This window comes from Ciconia boyciana, chromosome 12 (assembly GCF_034638445.1).
Source record: "Ciconia boyciana chromosome 12, ASM3463844v1, whole genome shotgun sequence".
NCBI lineage: Eukaryota > Metazoa > Chordata > Aves > Ciconiiformes > Ciconiidae > Ciconia > Ciconia boyciana.
Window position 1 is genome coordinate 6,554,203 of NC_132945.1, and position 21,186 is coordinate 6,575,388.

The following is a 21,186-nucleotide window of genomic DNA, read 5'->3' on the forward strand; positions in this document are numbered from 1 at the left end:
GGAAATGTTAGACGTCTTTGTCCATTAAACTGTGCTTTAACTATTAAAACTGTTTCTTTTCATCCATGCTTTGTGGTTAATTAGGGCCATCTCCAACTTCACTAGAATGAATATTCTCCATGTTCTTCTATCCCAGCTGTTTAACATATCCATCAAAATATCTATGCCATAAGGATCTTCAGATACGCTAGTTCATGGGAAAGCTCTCCCTTAAAAAAAGAGCCTTGTATGGGTCATATGACACAAAATGATGTGTCTCAATTCCAATTAAGAAAGTCATCATTTTTGAGTACTCTAAGCTATGATCGAGTATTTTTATCCTAGTCTGTTTGTGAAGTGTCCTGTGATCTTGGTGGTGTAGTAGAAGTGATATTAAAATTATTTTTTCCATATAAACTTTAGATATTCAGGATGTTTTTCTACCGACTGTCAGCCAGCTGCAAATTACTTTGCCGTTGTCTATCTACACTTACAGATTGGCCTTCAGGGAGGGAATAGAGACAAAGTGAAAAGGTGGCATTAATGAAACCTAGACAAGCTTTCCCACATTTCGTATTAGACTCTTAATCTACCCAGTCTCTGCCAGATCTTTTCCCCAAGAAGGTGCTTATGATGAAAGCTTTTCTATCCACTGTGCTTTAGACTAGGTGCTCTAAGTCGGTCAGAAGGAACAATAATTTTAGCTGATTTTTTCAAGTTATTTTAGTGAGCCTGTGTATCATTTTTGTATAAATAAAGAGTGACACATTTGCAACACTTTCTATAACTTTAAAGTGTTCTTTGCAGAATTATTAGAGTAATAGAATCACAAGGTACTTTTTTGGTTTCTGAGCATTGGTTAAGAAACCAAAGCAAAACAGAATCACAGAATCATGTAGGTTGGAAAAGACCTTTAAGATCATCAAGTCCAACCATAAACCTAACACTACCAAGACCACCACTATACCAAGTCCCTAAGCACCTCATCCAAACGTCTTTTAAATACTTCCAGGGATGGCGACTCCACCACTTCCCTGGGCAGCCTGTTCCAATGCTTGATAACCCTTTCAAGTGAAGTAAAATTTCCTAATATCCAGTCTAAACCTCCCCTGGCGCAAATTGAGGCCATTTCCTCTCGTCCTATCACTTGTTACCTGGGAGAAGAGACCGACCCCCACCTCTCTACAACCTCCTTTCAGGTAGTTGTAGAGAGCAATAAGGTCTCCCCTCAGCCTCCGCTTCTCCAGGCTAAACAACCCCAGGTCCCTCAGCCGCTCCTCATCAGACTTCTGCTCTAGACCCTTCCCCAGCTCCGTTGCCCTTCTCTGGACATGCTCCAGCCCCTCAATGTCTCTCTTGTAGTGAGGGGCCCAAAAGTGAACACAGTATTCAAGGTGCGGCCTCACCAGTGCCGAGTACAGGGGCACAATCACTTCCCTAGTCCTGCTGGCCACACTATTTCTGATACAAGCCAGGATGCCATTGGCTTTCTTGGCCACCTGGGGACACTGCTGGCTCATATTCAGGTGGTTGTCAACCAACACGCCCAGGTCCTTTTCTGCCTGGCAGCTTTCCAGCTGCTCTTCCCCAGGCCTGTAGCGTTGCATGGGGTTGTTGTGATGGAAGTGCAGGACCTTGCACTTGGCCTTGTTGAGCCCCATACAATTGGCCCCAGCCCATCAATCCAGCCTGTCCAGGCCCCTCTGCAGAGCCTTCCTCCCCTCAAGCAGATCAACACTCCTGCACAACTTGGTGTCGTCTGCAAACTGACTGAGGGTGCACTCGATCCCTTCGTCCAGATCATTGATAAAGATATTAAACAGAACTGGCCCCAACACAGAGCCCTGGGGAACACCGCTTGTGACCGGCCGCCAACTGGAGTAAACTCCATTCCCCACCACTCTTTGGGCCCAGCCATCCAGCCAGTTCTTTACCCAGCGAAGAGTACACCCGTCCAAGCCATGAGCAGCCAGTTTCTCCAGGAGAATGCTGTGGGAAACTGTGTCAAAGGCTTTACTGAAGTCTAGATAGACAACATCCACAGCCTTCCTCTCATCTACTAGGCGGGTCACCTTGTCGTAGAAGGAGATCAAGTTGGTCAAGCAGGACCTGCCTTTCCTGAACCCATACTGGCTGGGCTTGATCCCTTGGTTATTCTCTACATGCCATGTGATGGCACTCAGGATGATCTGCTCCATCAGCTTCCCCAGTACCGAGGTCAGGCTGACGGGCCTGTAGTTCCCCGGGTCCTCCTTCCAGCCCTTCTTGTAGATGGGCATCACATTTGCTAATCTCCAGTCAACTGGGACCTCCCCAGTTAGCCAGGACTGCTGCTAAATGATGGAAAGGGGCTTGGTGAGCACATCTGCCAGTTCCTTCAGTACTCTCAGGTGGATCTCATCAGGCCCCATAGACTTGGGAGTGTCTAAGTGGTGCAGCAGGTCACTAACCATTGCCCCCTGGATTATGGGGGCTCCATTTTGGTCCCTGTCCCTATCTTCCAACTCCGGGGGCTGGGTACCCAGAGAACAATTGGCCCTGCTATTAAAGACTGAGGCAAAGAAGGCATTAAGTGCCTCAGCCTTTGCCTCATCCTTGGTCACTGTGTTCCCTCCCCCGTCTACTGGGGGCTGGAGATTCTCCTTAGCTCTCCTTTTGCTGCTAATGTATTTGAAGAAGTATTTTTTGTTGTCTTTTACAGCAGTAGCCAGATTGAGCTCTAGCTCAGCTTTGGCCCTTCTAATTTTCTCCCTGCACAGCCTTGCTACACCTTTGTAGTCCTCTTGACTTGCCTGCCCCTTCTTCCAGAGGTCATAGACTCTCCTCTTTTTCCTGAGTTCGAGCCAGAGCTCTCTAGTCAGCCAGGCTGGTCGTCTTCTTCCCCACCGGCTCGTCTTTCGGCACCTGGGGACAGCCTGCTCTTGTGCCTTTAGGACTTCCTCCTTAAAGAATGTCCAGCCTTCCTGGACTCCTTTGCCCTTTAGGGCTGCCTCCCAGGGGACTCTGTTGACCAGTCTCCTAAACAGCCCAAAGGCTGCCCTCCAGAAGTCTAAGGTGGCAGTTTTGCTGACCCCCCTCCTCGCTTCTCCAAGTATTGAAAACTATCATTTCATGATCACTCTGCCCAGGACGGCCTCCAACCATCACATCACTCACAAGTCCTTCTCTGTTCGTGAGCAAGAGGTCCAGCGTGGCACCTTCCCTAGTTGGCTCCCTCACCAGCTGTGTCAGGAAGTTATCTGCCACACACTCCAGGAACCTCCTAGACTGTTTCCTCTCTGCTGTATTGTATTTCCAGCAGACATCTGGTAAGTTGAAGTCCCCCCACAAGAACAAGGGCTAGCGATCGTGAGGCTTCTCCCAGCTGCTTATAGAATAGTTTGTCAGTCTCCTCATCCTGGTTGGGTGGTCTGTAACAGACTCCCACCACAATATCTGCCTTGTTGGCCTTCCCCCTGATTCTTACCCATAGACACTCCACCCTATCGTCACCATCATCGAGCTCTAAACTACCCAGACACTCCCTAACAAACAGAGCTACCCCACAGCCTCTCCTGCCTCGCCTATCCCTCCTGAAGAGTTTATAGCCATCCATTGCCGCACTCCAGTTGTGCGAGTCATCCCACCATGTTTTCGTGATGGCAACCATATCATAGTTTTCTTGATGTACAATGGCTTCCAGCTCCTCCTCGTTGCCCATGCTGTGTGCATTGGTGTAGAGGCACTTTGTCCGTGTCTCTTTCATAGAGGAATGCCCCTTGTGTGCTTTGAGGCGTTTCACTGGCATTTCCTTCTTGGCTCCTATTGCCTCAGCATCCCCTAGCTCAACTCTGTTCAACTTCGACTGTGCCCCAGCGTATCCCGCACATCTCAAAGACACAGGCCGAGTGCCCTCGCTGGCACCCACTCCCTCTAACTGTGGCACATCGTCCCTCAGCTTCCCTCGGGCAAGCCTGATATTACTCCCCTCCCCCTTCAAGTCTAGTTTAAAGCTCTGTCAATGAGCCCTGCAAGCTCCTGAGCAAAGATTCTCTTTCCCCTTTGAGAAAGATGAATCCCATCAGATTCCAGCAAACCTGGTGCTGTGTAGGCCATCCCGTTATCAAAAAACCAAAACCGTGGCGATGACACCAGGCATGGAGCCATGAGTTAATAGATTGGGTACCTCTGTTCCTTCTAGTGGCACTGCCCACAACTGGAAGGAGAGAGGAGAAAATAACCTGTGCTCCAGAGTCCCTTACTAGCCGTCCCAAGGCCCTGAAGTCTCTTTTGATTGCCCTAGGATTTCGTGTTGCAGCTTCATCGCCCCCCCACATGGAAGAGCAGTAGAGGGCAATAGTCTGAGGGCCGTACCAGGCTAGGGAGTATCCTCGTGATATCCTTCACCTGGGCCCCAGGGAGGCAGCAGACTTCCCTAAGAGGAGGGTCCATCCGGCATATCGGACCCTCGGTTCCCCTCAGAAGGGAGTCGCCCACAACTATAACCTGTCTTCTCTTCCTTGTGGAGGTGGTGTTGATACGAGAGGTACGGTTTTCTGACCTAGGTGACACCTCTGGTGTAGATGGACTGTCATCCCCATCCTCCATTGCCTGGCCTTCCACCCCCAGGGCCTCATACCTGTTGTGCAGAGGCACCTGGGGAGGCGAGGTGGGCAAGGAGGGCGTTCGCCTGCCGCCACGAGCGGGGACTTGCCTCCACTCACTCTTTTCCTTTGAGCTGCTGCCTTCAGCCCGGTGCGGGGGGGACAGAGGATCCCCTTGATCGTGGGTTCTTACTGGTGGCTGCTGCTGCTCCTATTCCTGTCTCAGGGGGGGCAGAGCATGGCACCACCAGTCAATCTCTTTCTCAGCCTCCCGGATGCTCCTTAACCTTTCTACCTCCTCCCATAGCTCTGCCACCATGCAGAGCAAATCATCCACCTGGTCGCACCTCACACAGCTGTCCGCACGGCTGCCATGCGTGAACAGTGAGAGGCCCAGGCACTCCCTGCAGCCCGAGACCTGGGTGGCCGCATGTTTTCGCGGGAGCTCCGTCCAGGTAGCCACATCCACTCTGGTGAGCACAGAGGGCACCGCTTTCTGACGAGCAAATACCATAGCTGAGTTTCTTCTGAAGGGATAGGGACTACCGAATGAACGCCCCTCTTGAGCTGCTAGGGTGCCTTCGCCTTCCTCACACGCCCTGCCTGCGCAAACTGCTGTGCCACGCCCTGTTTGCCCGGCCTGGTCTCCGCGCTGCCCGCGAGGGAATGGCTGCCGTCGCTCGTGTCCCCGCCCGTGCTGAGGCAGAGCCGGGCCCTCGCCAGCAGCTCCCACCTTCCTGCTCGGGCTGGGTGCGGCTGCGGGAACCCTCTCTCTCCGCGCCCTTTTTTCTCCTTTCTCTGCGCGGTTTTGCCGCAGTTCAGCCGATTCAGCAACGGTCCCCCGACGCGCTCCTCTGTCTCAGAGCCCCTCGCCTCGGAGGCTTCGCTGAAAAACACCACGCTCCTCGTGGTCTACAGGTGGTGAAGGAAAAAAAAAAAAAGGGAAAAAATAAAACAGCTGTTTGAAATGATAATGGGATGTTTTTGAAACAAAGAATAGAGACAGTTTAAAAAAAAAAAATCATAATAGGCAATATTCCCCAATTAAAAGACGAACAACGCTCCCCAAATCTTGAGAACTAGAAAACCTGAAAGAAGCATGCAGAATCACCCCTCCCAACCCAGGCCTTCAGCGTGTTTGATACATTTCTATTGCTGTCTCTGCCAGTGAGTGCTTACTGCTCTCCCGTGACTCTAGATTCCAGATGCGTCTATTTCAGAAGAGATCATAAAATGCTAGTATAGATGACATTTCATCTTTCGTGGATTTTTTTTGTAATCAGAGATAGGTGAAGGTTAATTAGATTTAATACAATGTTGTGGTTTTTTTTTTAAACAGAGTACAGTGATTGCCAACTGGCACAGTGTGCATAACCCAACTTTTACATCCTTCTGGTCTGTTCAGTAAGTAACAAGATTTCTAGAACAGCAGAATTTGCTGCAAAGACACTGGGCTGGGACTCACGAGACTTGAAATTTATTCCTTATTCTACCGCTGACCTGCTGTGTGACTTCTGTAAAAATCACTTCAACTCATTCCTTTTCATTGCCACCCTTTGCTGTAACTTCTTTATACAGGTAGTGACCTCCTGAGGCAGTAAAGCAACTTTATAATGGGAAGTTGGGCTTTTTAACCTCCTCAGTGTAAACACTGTCACTCTCCCTCTATAACAATCTCTACATCAGTTCAGTCCTGTTAAAAGTATGATCCATAAGTAGTATAATACAATTAAAATGCCTTCACCTTTTTATCAATAGCAAAATTCAGGGCAACAATCTGACACCATGAAATTACGGTTATGAAGTAGCTTATTGTAAAGTAAGTTTAATGGAGGTGTTCCAGTTGTCCAGTCAACAGCTAGCATCAAAACCTTACCACTTATGGGAATCCTTATGGGAATTCTCAGCACAGGAAACAAGGAATTAACAAGCAGAATGAAATAACAAACCAGTCCCTCATTTCCAAGTATGGTCCTTCTTGGACAAGACTGCAATCTTCTCTGTGTCTTACTCATGCACATGCCCCCCCCCTTTTTTCAGGGGGGAAAAGGGGAGAAAGACCCTCAGACCCAAGGCTTTCCGTAATAATGACCTGATAAAAGAAAATGTAAGTTTCTATTGAAGGTTTGTTAATATCTGCTGTGATAAAAGAGCTCTGTATTAACAATAATTAAAGCTCTCATTTTGCCTTTCCTTTTCTTAACAGTGATTGTTACAACAACTCTGCTGTCCTCTAAGCCAGAAAAAGTAGAAAACGCAGAGAATGGCAGTGAGAAAAAAAGATGTGAAGTGATGAATTGCATTCAGCACCAAAAGTATGTAGGGAGAAGAGTAAGAAAGGCTGTTAAAAAAATCATATCATGAAAGATAAGAAATCTCAGAGAACATCAGTCATTCTTATTCTGCATGTTTGCTGGCACAGTAAAGGCAATAAAACAAAACATACGCTTTCCTTTGTGTAGCACACAGAAGCAGGATCTGAGGAAAAATAACAGTAGAGCACTAGATGGTAGTCAGCTAAAATAAAATAGATTCCAGTGCTGCAATTTGCAGTATCCTGCAGTGTTTGCAGAAGTTTTTTCTCATGCATTACTAATGTTAGAACTTTTGACAACTTCCTTGAGTCTTTGTGGAACATGTTGTGTTAATTCCTAGAGTGTTAAAATGATGTTTTGGCCTGACAATAGTATGCAAAACTCCCAGGAAGGCTGTGTTTAAAACATAAAAAGCTACAAGCAATTCTTTCTAAACTGCTCCCTCCTGTTTTAAGATATACTGCATTTTCAGACATTGCCACATAACATTCACTGTAGTATGCACATAAGAAATGCAAAAGCTTAAGGTCTAGTCAGCAGTCTACTTCTATAGTAGGTTAAAGCAAATGAGTACTGCAAAATGAATCTCTAACCTGTTACGTGGTTCCCCAGCTTCACCTTATGCTTCCCCTTTGCTACACACAGACCGCTTGTTTAAATAACTAATAATAACAAAACTATTCATCATCTTGGCATATAGTAACACTTACATGGTGGAATCAAATCTCTTTAGCAGGATGGTTGGTTGCTGTCTGGGTGGCAACAGGAGTTTGTCACAAAGATCTTTGCAATGGCATTTTCAGATGGATCAGGTGAGACCTCCCAAACCACTGTTCTGCAAAGCAGGGCTTCATCACACGTAACAGTTACCTGGGGGAAGACAAATGCCATAACACTGAATGTCCCCCCCTTCCTCCTCACCTCAAGCTTTTATTGCTGAGCATGACATCATATGGACGAAGGGATCGAGTGCACCCTCAGTCAGTTTGCAGATGACACCAAGTTGTGCGGGAGTGTTGATCTGCTTGAGGGGAGGAAGGCTCTGCAGAGGGACCTGGACAGGCTGGATCGATGGGCCGAGGTCAATTGTATGGGGCTCAACAAGGCCAAGTGCAAGGTCCTGCACTTGGGCCACAGCAATCCCATGCAACTCTACAGGCTTGGGGAAGAGTGGCTGGAAAGCTGCCTGGCAGAGAAGGACCTGGGGGTGTTGGTTGACAGCTGGCTGAATATGAGCCAGCAGTGTGCCCAGGTGGCCAAGAAAGCCAATGGCATCCTGGCTTGTATCAGAAACAGTGCAGCCAGCAGGAGTAGGGGAGTGATCGTGCCCCTGTACTCAGCACTGGTGAGGCCGCACCTCGAATACTGTGTTCACTTTTGGGCCCCTCACTACGAGAGACATTGAGGTGCTGGAGCGTGTCCAGAGAAGGGCAACCAAGCTGGGGAAGGGTCTGGAGCAGAAGTCTGATGAGGAGCGGCTGAGGGAACTGGGGTTGTTTAGCCTGGAGAAAAGGAGGCTCAGGGGAGACCTTATCGCTCTCTACAACTACCTGAAAGGAGGTTGTAGAGAGGTGGGGGTCGGTCTCTTCTCCCAGGTAACAAGTGATAGGATGAGAGGAAATGGCCTCAAGTTGCACCAGGGGAGGTTCAGACTGGATATTAGGAAATTTTACTTCACTGAAAGGGTTATCAAGCATTGGAACAGGCTGCCCAGGGAAGTGGTGGAGTCGCCATCTCTGGAAGTATTTAAAAGACGTTTGGATGAGGTGGTTAGGGACATGGTGTAGTGGTGGACTTGGCAGTGTTAGGTTTACGGTTGGACTTGATGATCTTAAAGGTCTTTTCCAACCTGTACGATTCTGTGATTTTGTGACATGGAATGGGATATCCCTTTGGTCAGTTGGGGTCAGCTGACTTGGCTGTGTCACCTCCAGTCTTCTTATGCATCCCTAGCCTTGATAGCCTTTACAAGTCCAGAGTTTAAAAAAAAGTCTTGATAAACAATATTCGTTTTAAATCGTTTGATCTAAAGCCTGAGATTTAAACTTATCTCCCTTAAGCAGACTTTTTCAGATTTTAAAGAGAAGGAGACTTCACTGTACAGTAGTTAGTTCTGCAGCTATGGGTGGGATGGATCAGTAGCTGCAACTATGACCAAAACTTGAAACTGCCGAATTCATGGTATTTTGGATCTGAGGTTTTCAGAAGGACAAAGCATAGAACCTATTAATTTCCATCTTAAAAGTTCCATCTCCTTAGTGTATCTTCTTCTTTGATGTGTAAAAACTGAGGTGCATCCAGAATGAGTACTTACCTGTGAAAACATGGCAATTAGTTCTGCATGAAAGCAATCAATTGAGTAAAATCCAAGAAGACGAACAAGCTCTTCTGTCTCAAAGATATTGTCCAAGCACACCTTCCTTCCAGAAGGATGTTCAAGAATACTGGGAAATATTTAACAGCAAAGGGAATATTTATTGGAAAAATATAACAGTGGTCCTCAAAGCACTCAATTTTTGGTCTAGAGAGTTAAAAAAAACAAACAGGAAAACAAATTTTAAAGTGTTAGGTCTGGAAAAAATGGAAATGAGCTGGAATTTGTATTCTGAAGAAGAACTAAAATAGAGCAAGAGAAGAAAACAGCTGCTTCAGGAATACAAATGCTAAATTTATTAATGCAAGAGAGGACAGTATGATTAAGTTGTTTAATGTACTGTGTAAAGCACCAGAACAGTTGGCTTAATATATTTAACCAGGAAGGCTAAAAAAGCCACGAGTCCAGGCTGGAGTAAGTTCATAAAAGGGTTATCTCCCCATTCTTTGACTGAGATTGTTTTCAATTTTTTTTTTTCCCCCTCATGCTCAATCCTGGCAAAACTGTATTGCAACACAGAAGTACCTCAATAATAAACACGCTACTTCCAGTCAATGCTGAGTTCTAGCTGACTGTATCACACTGTGTGTATTCTTGACATTCAGCTGCACAGCCCAAACCAAGTTAATGAGGCTTGCTCACCCCAACAGGTATCAGAGCATTTAGTTATTTCACTGTATTCTTATACAGTTAATCTCAGCAAAGGCTCCTTCAAAAAGCAAAATAGAGCAGGAATACTAAAACTTTACACAGGAGAAAGAATAAAAGTTTCATTCGAGGAGTGAAAAAAAATTAATGTCACCAGTGAACTCCAATAATAGAGATATAAGGGATGCGGGGAGATACCCATATGCTTTCCATCAAATTTTACAGCACTTTCTCATCGTATTTTTTTCCTCTCAACGTGTCTTGAATTTGGTTGCTTTAATCATCCTCAGAGCAACAAAAAAGTTAGCAATATTGTCTATTATTTATATATATAGTCTGCTACTTACCCTCAAACCAGCTGCAGTGGGTAAAGGAAGAAAAGAGCCCTTGCTATTCTGATTCTCTAGACAGACTCTGCAAGTCTGTATCAGTGGCAGGGGGCTGGGGAGAATTAGGGCCAGCCAATTAACAGTAAAAGGCCACCGAAGCCTTTTATTCATATAAGCATATATATGTATATACATACACACAATATAGGGGGAGAAACACCTAGCAGCACTGCATCAGAAAGAAAACCAGATGAACTTCAACACATACACAAGAACCATTTCTGCTCTCACAGCCACAGCACATTCATACAATCAATAAGAGTTGAATTTGGATCACTGAGTATTGGAAGTGATCCACGTATGCCTTAAGGAATATATCACTGAGGAATGGTAGACTGCTTGTGACATAAGCCAATAACTGGTCCTCTCAAGAGAAAATGCTGTAGAGAACAAATGTCATTTCTCTGCAGGGAGTAAATGAGCAAAAGTCTGCTCACTGGGACTCTCTTTTTCTTCCACACTGAAGAATTTAGTTCACTGGCAACACTGTCTCCCTCTACATTACATACGCTTCAGTGACGAGAGAGTCTTACTACTTCCGCCTTAAGGACAGAATAACCTTAAAGTTATTCTAAATGAAGTTATGCCTTAGAAGACCTTGTAAAAAGTCTTAACAATCAAACATGACAACAAACTGCATCACTGATGGAGAACAGATAAATAACATACTCAACAGTGAAGTGATGAGCTTGCAGGCGATATACAAACCCAACTTTTTTTCCACAGCCACACAATGTGCTACAAAACAAAGAGATTCATGGGAATGTTTTGCAAGTGTAGTTATGGTAGTTCTTGGCTCCTTCCATCCTCAGTAGAGGTTAACCAATACACAGTACCATCCTCTTTCTATTGACTATAGACAAGATCTAAAATCAAAACCAACTTTTGTGACTATTGCTACATATGCTGAAATAATCAGTTTTATTCTGTGCTTACAATTACCCCAAAACATAGAAGAAAATGCTGGATATGTTATCAGTGACACACTGCTTGCCAGTCTCAGCTATTTACTATGCTAAATTATACAGCTTAAGTACAAAAACAAAAGTTGCCAGAAATCAGGGAATTTATAAATTGGTAAAGCAGAAGGGGTGGGAGGGATAAGCTAACACCATTAGAAGCAATGGATACCCTTCTTCAAATGGGTAATTCAGTGTGTTATTCAACAGGTAAGTAATTCAACATTGCATTAATTTGAATATAATTTAGCAGACACTATCCTGTGACAGCTACTGTCAAGCAAATTACTATTGTTTAGTTGGTCTCATTGTAACAATTTGTGCTTGTAGGATAAGAGTCCTAATTTCTAAAAGTATCATAAATTGCAAAAAAACATTTTATGTGCTTTCATTTGGATTGTAAATGGAGTAAGTTGCTTTTAGACCATTTCCTACTTTTTCTTAATGCGTAAACTTCCTCTATAGCTAGTTATCTTAAGATTTTAATGTAAAAGTTAATCTTCTAAAAATAATATTCATTAATATAGTTTTCCTTGTATTTTCCTATTACCTTCTGTCCTTTTAGTTCCAGGTTTCCAGTTGTAATGGCCTACAGCTCTACTGCAGGCTTCCTAGTGGAGAAACAAATTTGTGCCAGCTTGCTGAATAACCTCAGTAATGTTCAGTCACTCAGAACTTCTCCATCTGTGTGTCCATCCATCCAAAGAACCAGATGCTCTGAAAAACACCTTATCCACCTTGCCTGATGTATCAATATCTGAAATATGTCGCTACCATAACTGCCGTTTCCAGCCCTACAAGCAAAGGCAACAACTGACCAACCTGGAGCCCTCAGTTGTTTAGCTGGTCAGGTACAGTGTTTTCTTAGCAAGTCAACTGTTTCTGCTGCTAAAGGGAAACCTGTAAAAGGTTTTTATATGATCCCGCCCCCCAAAAATGAAATCAGTAACTGGAAGCATTATAACAAAAACTAACAGAAAGCAACCCATTCACCAAGGAAGAAGTTCAGAGAACAGGTAGATTTCATCAGAATGAAAAGCTAAGGTTTCTGTGCATAATTACTGATCTACTATTTCCATTGGTTTTCCACTGATAGGCATTTAGACAGCTCAATTATTTTATTACTGAAATTAGATAATGAGATAATTATATAAACTTCCTTTCTAAACTTGTATATATTCCACTGACACAGGTTGCAGAAATATTTTTGCCAAGAACTTGATGATTAAATGTGAACTTGCTTCAACAGATATGAAGAAGTGTCCTTGATTCTTTGTTACACGTCCGTGCAGCTCTTCTTTTAGTTCAACACAAAGATTGATACATAAGATCTGAATCAGCAGCTAATCATTTTCCAAAATATTTGGCTAGTAACCTGAAATTTCTTCTGAAAATACCTTAGAAGAAAGTTTCCTCATGTAAAAATGAAAATGTGTGCATGATACATAATTTTTGTAACTTAATTATGTTTGATTATCATAAATCATTGCAACTTTTCTCTGTTATACCCCCTTGAGTGAACAATTACTTCTGATCAGAAGCTTTGGCAAAAATATTGATTAAGCCATGTTCTTAGAAACAAAAGAAAGATGTATATGAATTTCAAGGCTCTGTTAAACTACAAAGTAAGCAGGCAAAAAATATTTCTCATTTATATCTAGCAGACAGTTATTCCCGACCATATTACATTGCAAAGCACTGCAAGAGATGTTCATCATATAATACAGTAAAAGGAGTCCCGTGATTAGTCCTACAGATTTAAGCATTTTCAGTCCAATACTAGAGTATGAAGAATGTTGTAGAATCAAAGTGACCATCACTAAAGAGTGAAAAGTCACTGAAACTCAGTATTTTCTTTTATCAAGGAATTTTTTTTGAAAATTCTTTACTTTTACTTTCATTGAAGTGCTTTACTATGTACAGCAAATCAGTTTTTAATGAAAAATAGTAATAGTCACATAAGCCAATAAACTGTGTTAATGAATAACACTTGGAAAAGGTGCCTATGCATTTCAGTAGCTTAATTTCTAGTTTTTAAGATAAACATTCCATCATTTAAGCATCAAAGCTTCTGCCTTGGGCAACTATTTACTGCTGGAACATGTGTGGAAGCCGAAGTTACTGCCTCCCAACTGTTTGTTACCATTGCTCTTTTGCCAAAAATTGCCAGCCCCGTAGAATGCGACGCTGCTCAGCCAGCAGAATGCATCATGCAAGGATTCCCTCATCTGTTTCAGTATAAAGTTAGCTTATAGTAGATCTAGTATAGATCTAGCTTATAGATCTAGTATAAACTTAGATCCAACTGTTCATGCATTTTGGTGAATCAAAAGAAATGGGAGAATTTCTTCTAAAGAGTAAATGTTTAGTGTTCAATGTTGCGTACATTTTTGCAAAATAGTAAGAATCAAATTTAAGGACTAAAAGGATTTTTAAATTCATCTCAATGTTTGTCTGCACCTTCCTATTCTGAAACAGCTATAGAATTTTGATATTGTCAATCTTTAAGTGATTTGCTTCATTAGGGCTCAGGTAGATCTTTGTTGCTAGGTACTTACAGCTGCTGCAGCGAGAATCAACAGCAAAACTCTATACAGCTGCCACGGCAGCAAAAAAAGCATCAAGAGGCATGGCCGTGACATGGCACAGCACTGTTCTGCAGATATTTATAATGCTTTTTATGCTGTGTTGATATAAATAGGCACAGGGAATCTCATGAAAACATTCAAGTGGGAAATCTGCAATTCTGTCAGGAGCTTATCCAATGTCTTCACTTGACCCTTCCTCCAAGTTCTCCTCTAGAAATTACAACAGCAGTGTGTTGTATTCAGAACTGGGGAGGAATCTGGATCTGAATGCTCTAGACTGGATTCTCTTGGTCTACTAAAATGATTTGTCCCAATGCAAAAGGGACATGTAAAGAAGGACACATAAAGAATTATAACCATACATTATGTACGACTGGCACATTAGTTTTGCCACACACCTCACACTGATGGGACAAGTTGACTAAGAAGCCATGTCAGCAGCATAACTTGAGCAAAACTGAGCTGTCAGGAACAGGAAAGAGTTAGAGCTGTGCTATGCTCAGTCCTCGCCGTCTGGAAGTCTTTGGCCAGAGGCATAAGTTTTGTCCCTAGCAACCATAACCTGCATCGGGTTTAGATGTCTTTGCGTCATGAAACTGCACCCTCTTTCTGACACGGCAAGAATCCCCAATTATAGTCTGAACTGCAGGAATACAGTGTTAAAATCATGACAAGGTTAAAAAACTCCTATTCAGAGAATATCCTTGATAAAGCAGCAGTGTGTCCTCTGTGTTGATTAGGCCTAGAAAGATACGTTTTTTTAATGTAAGACAGAACTGTTGGTTTTAGTCTCACAGGTGGATTCATTTATAAATGCTGACCCTGACATATAATCTTCAATAAAAGCTGTGCTTTTCTATCTAATTTCCATCTTTCAGCTGAGACATTAGCATTCCTTATTCAATGTTCTTCTCTCTCAAGCATTACCTCAGATTAATTGGCACTGTATAAAATAAGTTGCTGGGTGCACAATGGTAACCATGGTAGCCTTCATACTATCTTCACAATGCATATGTAATTCAGTCCTCAGGAAAACGTAATTAGCGTGTAGCATAATATAGTCTCTCTAAACACATCACCATGGTATGAAATACACACAATCAAAGCAAACGATGCCTACAACCTCCACTGAACTGGGCTACCATTACTGAGCAGTGACATTACAAATGAATATACTATTAAGTAGTTTTGCTGCAGCATCCCCAACTTGCATAATGCTTCTTCTTTAACCGTATGTCTTTTCTTTACGACCAAAAGGTGGCAATGTTCTACTTATTATCAGCTGGCCTTAAAAAGCCAACAGAACTGTACTCAGGCAGGAATAGTGAACTCTCTTTCCAGCCAAGCCAGAAAGGTGTGCATCATTAACGAGTGTGCTTACTAGGTCCCAATACTTCGGTGATGACACCTTCAGTTAAAGTGACACAAATATTAAAATACCGTTCAAGCTGTAATCCAATGAGCTGTGTGAAAGTACATTCATGTAGATCTTCTTATGAGGAAAATGAAAAGGCAGATGCAGCTTAAAAACAAAGTGTGTTCTCTGTTACTCATCACACATAATCAGGCCTTATTCAGGATACTCCCAGCGTGTTTCTACAATTACTGCTATGCAGTGGGGGAAAGCTTCACTAGCCTGGCTGCTCAGATGCCGCCACCTACCCACTTGGGATTTCTACAGAAGCTCATTTCAAGAAATGTAACTCACTTGAGGTGACCTCCATAATTCATTTGGGGATTTGCCAGTCGTGAATATTGAAGTCATCCGAAACATCTGCCAATGAAGCCTTACTACCACACCCACGTGGACTGTTAGTACACATACCAGCATGGAAGAAATAGCGTGCAGCTGTTATTTTTCTAGTTAGTGTATCAACAACAATTGCATTACTTATTTTAATGGAACAAGTTAGGAATAAGTACATGTAGGAATAAGCTGCTACCCTGATGCTGGGCCCGCTCCTATGATTACCAAACAGAGGCTGTCCCATACCCAAACGTTCAGACATTATTTCCATAAGACGCTAAATGAGAAAACTAAGTGACAAAAGAAAGTATGTTTTTCCTGCTGTTTCACAGGGAGATGTTTTTCAGCATCAGCAGTAAAATGGGAACTTTAACATTATTTTGTATAACTATGGTATTTAGGATGACTGGCTGCTTGCTATGGAGTTAAAGCAAAGGCTAGCTAAAGCAGGAAAGTGAGGAAGATATAGTCTATATAAGGAGCATCCTTACAAATATACTGAAGTAATTGTCGGGTTTCTAACAAAAAAGGTGGCGCGCTCTGAGGCCAAATTTGGCATCATGATCATTCTGATGAGGCTGAGGAGAAAAAGTTACAGTAAGAGCTCTAGAGAAACAAATGCATTTTCAAATGCTGCCAGCTAATATCTGTTAAATTACTATTAGCTACAAAAAGCAAAATGAGAACTGCTTCTCCACAAAACGGAAGTAACAAGAGTAGGGAGATCTCTGAACATGTACAGGATAGTCAGTACTTAGCAGACATGAAAGTTATTTAATTCCTTATGTGAATAGGTATTGATGTAGTTTACTGATGTACTAGATATCCTACTTTCATTAAGTGTGGGATATCAGTTTGTCAGATGAAATGCAGACATCCACTACACCTCTGGTAAAAATTTCAGACAATTTGATTTGGACCCCAAATCAACTTAGCAAATATGATATGAAGTAGTTGCCTGGCAGTTAATTCATCTTAGCCCAGAATCCTTAGTGATTTTCATGTTTACAAGATTTATCTTCATTTTACTCCCTCTACATGTACATGAGGGGAAATACTTTCCAACTCGTAACAAAAAACTTTGAAACGGTTATAATATTTTTTAAAGTGTTTTTGATAATACTATTTGACCTTTCTTTTATACCAACAATGTGCTATGGACACTTTTCTCCTGACAAATCCTTGCAATGTGGTAGTGCTGTTATCAGAACAGAATGAACTAATTGATGCTTCCACTCAAACACTGCCATACCAGGTGACAGCCCCTTGTCCCAGTCTGCTAGGATAACAGATGCAGATCTCCATTTCAGAGATTTATGGCAAAAGGTAGCATTATGATGCTAAAATTCCAGCCACGCACGTGCTGACAATCCATGTGCATATATTCGACACATTTTGACTTTTAGGCATGTGGGGGAATGGAAGGAAACAGCATTTCTTTCAAGTGACAGTACTATAAAACAATTTTTCAGATAAAAATGTCACTGATTTCAGTTAAATAGAATAACAAGGAAATGCCCTCTGTTAATACTGTAATGCTTAAGTAGACATATCACACTTTCCATTTATGGCCATTATAAAATTTATTTGGCAAAAAATGGGGAAAACTTGTAAAATAGTAGCATTTTATATGGAAAAGCCTGCTAGTTCAGGAAGAGCTATTTATCTTCATGTAGGTGATGACAAGTATTTCATGCATTTACATTAGGTTATCTGTCATCAAATAAATGTTATATGACATTAACTTTACATTTTTCTTAAGAAGATACAGTATTTATTAGATGCTTTATCATCTAGTCCCAGTCATGTCATCAATTCTAAAAAACACTCTTAAAGTAGTTCTAATAATTGCTGGGTTCACTCGATGTAGATCCATTCATTTATGACCAGCCATCCTGGGACAGGGGAAAAATGTGAATTAGTGATCACAAACAGAAACAAAACAAAACAATTCCTTCAGTTTCAGGTAATAGAGTTTGGGAGCACAAAGATCACAAGTACTATTTGCCATACATTATATATTCTGTTTCTGTTACATAAACTCGGCTTTGCTTTATGTAAAACGCCCAGGCAATACTATCTGTGACTGCAAAACATTTTGAACCAGCTCTACTAAAAAATGGGTTACTGAGTCCTCAGAATAAGAGCTTTTATAACCCATCACATGAAAAGTATATATAGCATGAGGGTGGGGGGAAATGAGTTACTGGATCTTGAGAATGGTAATTAGGTAAAGTCAGCTGGCCCACAGTGGCTAGTACTAACACTCTGTGGGAAATCTTACAGGCATATAAGTAAGAGAAATAGAAGTTAAAGTCCTATTGTTATCCTAAGTAATATAATTTAAGCATTAACACAGTAAAATATTGGAATATTTTAAATGCCTTTCAAATGCCGAAAACAAATTGTCATAGTCATTAACTGTTTAACATTAAAAATCCTATTTATTCATTAAGGTTATTTAATGTTTGTGAAATTATTTGACTATCATTTAGTTACTGGAGATTCAAAATCATCATCCTTTCAGAGTCATCCTTTTCATAGAGACCTTCTTCAATTACCAATATACCAAATATTTACCAATACCATGGATATCTGCATATACTGAATAAAATGTATAGATGTATGCACTTTCTAGAAAGCAATGCTCCTTTCAAAGTCTCTGGGTTTTGGTACCAAATATATATGGCATGATTAATTAGAGAAGAATTTCTTAGGTGTTGCAGGAACATCTCAAGAAAATCAATGGCAATAAACATGAAGAATCTAAGAAGGTAATCTGAAAGTCGAGTAAAAAAAAAAAGCTTCTTCCGCTGAAGTGCTGTGAAAAGGCAAAACCATCAGCATTATTTCAACAAAGGAGAAGCTATAGAAGTTACCATGACCATAATTTCACACCAGAGATCTTACATAGAAGTTGCACTGTTCCTTCAACCTTAAATACCAAGTTTCCGGAACAGTATTGCGTAGCCACAGGTTTCAGATGCAATTCCAAGGTATAATATAATGCAAGATGCCTACAGATACTAACTCAGAACCAGGCAATGCAGTTAAAATATCGTAATGATTTGCAAACCACCAAAGTTTTATGAACCAATTCAGATCATCTCCAATATTTTTTAATGTACTATACATATATATTTATACAACAAAAGAAAAATGAAATCAGCATGACAACAGCATTAGTCTTTTTAATGTCTGCAGCATACTTATGTTAAGACTTCTGCCTTACTACACCTTAAAACTTTCTGAACATTTTGCAGACTTTCTGAACATTTTGAAAGTGTTCAGAAGCACTTGTAATGTTGGGAGTTATCTTCCTTATTTTGGGGGGGATCACATTGCTATTAGAATTAGATACGTATTTTGCAGCAATTCCCCTAGTCTGCAAGTACAAATAGAGGCTCACGCTAGCTGCCATTTGAACGTTACATAGTCAATCCCTTGTCCCAAGAGCTGAAACTAAATACAGTCAAGGATATATAGCACAGATACAAGTTCAAGTTCCAAAACTCATATTTAAAATACATAGCAAACCTTATGGTGATTTATATTCAGAGTTCTAGCTACAGACATGAGGATGAAAATCGTGTGAGAGCTTCCCAGTCAGCTTGCAGTCCAAGACTCCTTTCCTACGCTCATGAGTGTAAAATACTTATTTCGCCTTTTCTGTTAAGCAAGATGCCATTAAAGAAACTTAAGGATAAACAGAATGAAATATCATATATAACAGAGTTCCATAGAAAGAGACGTTCAGGGAGACAAGTTGTGGCTTATGCTACATGAAAAATAAGGCCTCCATTAGAAAAAAGGCTAGTGACAGTAACCACCCAAGTGACAACAAAAGGCATGATAAAAAAGCCCACCACTAAGGTGAACATTTACAAACTCTGAGACCCATTACTACTGACTTGTTTTCACTGGATTGCATTGTAGAACGTGCAGAATGTCTCTGAGCGCCTTCTCATTGCTATCAACAATATTCCGTTAGTAGGTGCTAGCACAGCATATTCTGTGATACAAAGTTATAGGCCATTAGAAGTCCCTTTAAGCATGCCAATTAGATCCATTTTAAGATAAGTATATTTAAGGTGTATTGTAAAATTCAGTCTTTTCTTTAAACAACCTTGGTTTACAAGTCCTGTCATTTTTCACTATAGCTATGAGTTGTCATTCAGGGGAAGCTGTCATTGTACTGACACATTGCAACATGAGCTCCAGGGTAATTGTGCAGATTATGAAACAAAATATTCATGTCCCATTTGAATGAATGGAAAAAATGCAAGGCAAATTTGTGTTTGGTTTAACTTAATAACATAGCTTGTCTTCTAACATATTCCCATGGGAACTGGGAACCCAAAGGGATGCGTTACGTGAACTGACTTATTTTGGATACTTCCCATGTTATTGCTAATTCAGAAGAGAGATTTTCACATGTAACTCACTGTCCTTTACAGGGCTTTAATCACTTCAGATATTTACTGCAAGTTCATATATACCAGTTTCTGGAAACCAGAGAAGGCAATGGATCAGGCACAACAGTGCAGTACCTAACAATTGAAACACAGACATCAATTACAAAGTAGCAGAAATTACAAATAGAAGAACAGAAGTGTATAAGTAACTCGGGTTTTTTTCCTCCAATTCCCTGAAGGTTCCAGAAGATTTGGCAAACCCAATTTTTTTATCAAAAGCAAATAATATGCAAATCTGCCACAAGTACTAATTTCTCTGGAGTTTACTGAATCATGAGTAAAAACAAACTTAATAAAGATTGGGCTCCTGACTTTTCGGCCAAGGTAACAATCTCTGTATAAGAGTCCCTAGTCTATCTGGAGAAATCCTGAAAAACATCAGAAAGAAGCTTATCCCGCTATGCTAAAAGCTACTAGCAAGGGATTATTCTCTCTCTCCTTTTTCATTCACAATGGTGTTCTTGGGAACAGATTTATTTTGTACTTACGGTGTCTAATAACAGCTGTTATGCATTTATTTTCCCACTATCCTGACACAGTAATGTTATCCTACTTAACTCTGCAACTCTTTCTGACATAAAAATGCACCCACCGTGACATTCTTTAATACTGTAACAAACTGGCAGTGACCTAGGACTTCAGGGCTGTTACCAGTACACACTCCAGTTGATTTAACTCCCTTGTAGTACTAATGGATAGAAGTCATTACAATATAATTGCTACCAATAATATAAAACCTATCAAACAGAAAACACCCAATTTTAATGCCAAGAGTGGCAGACACATTACTTTCAGAGACAAATACTGAAAGTAGCCTTTAAGTAGAAGAATCGCTCTGGTTTTGTTTGGGTTTTTTTGTTTTGGGTTTTTTTTTTTTTCACATTAGTATACTGGTATTTTTCAGACACTCTCATAGCTCCATTTCAGTACAACATTACATTGGCTTTGAAACCCAACATTAATAAGTCTCCTTCCCACAGAACTACCCTTACCTTCTGCTTGTATTTCCACTGTGCTTCTGTTGCTTTGCTAGACTTGCGGTTTCGCCCATCACATACCTCCTCACACAGGTCACAAATGATGGGTAGAGAGACATGATTTTCTGAAGAGAACTTCTCGGTCATTATCA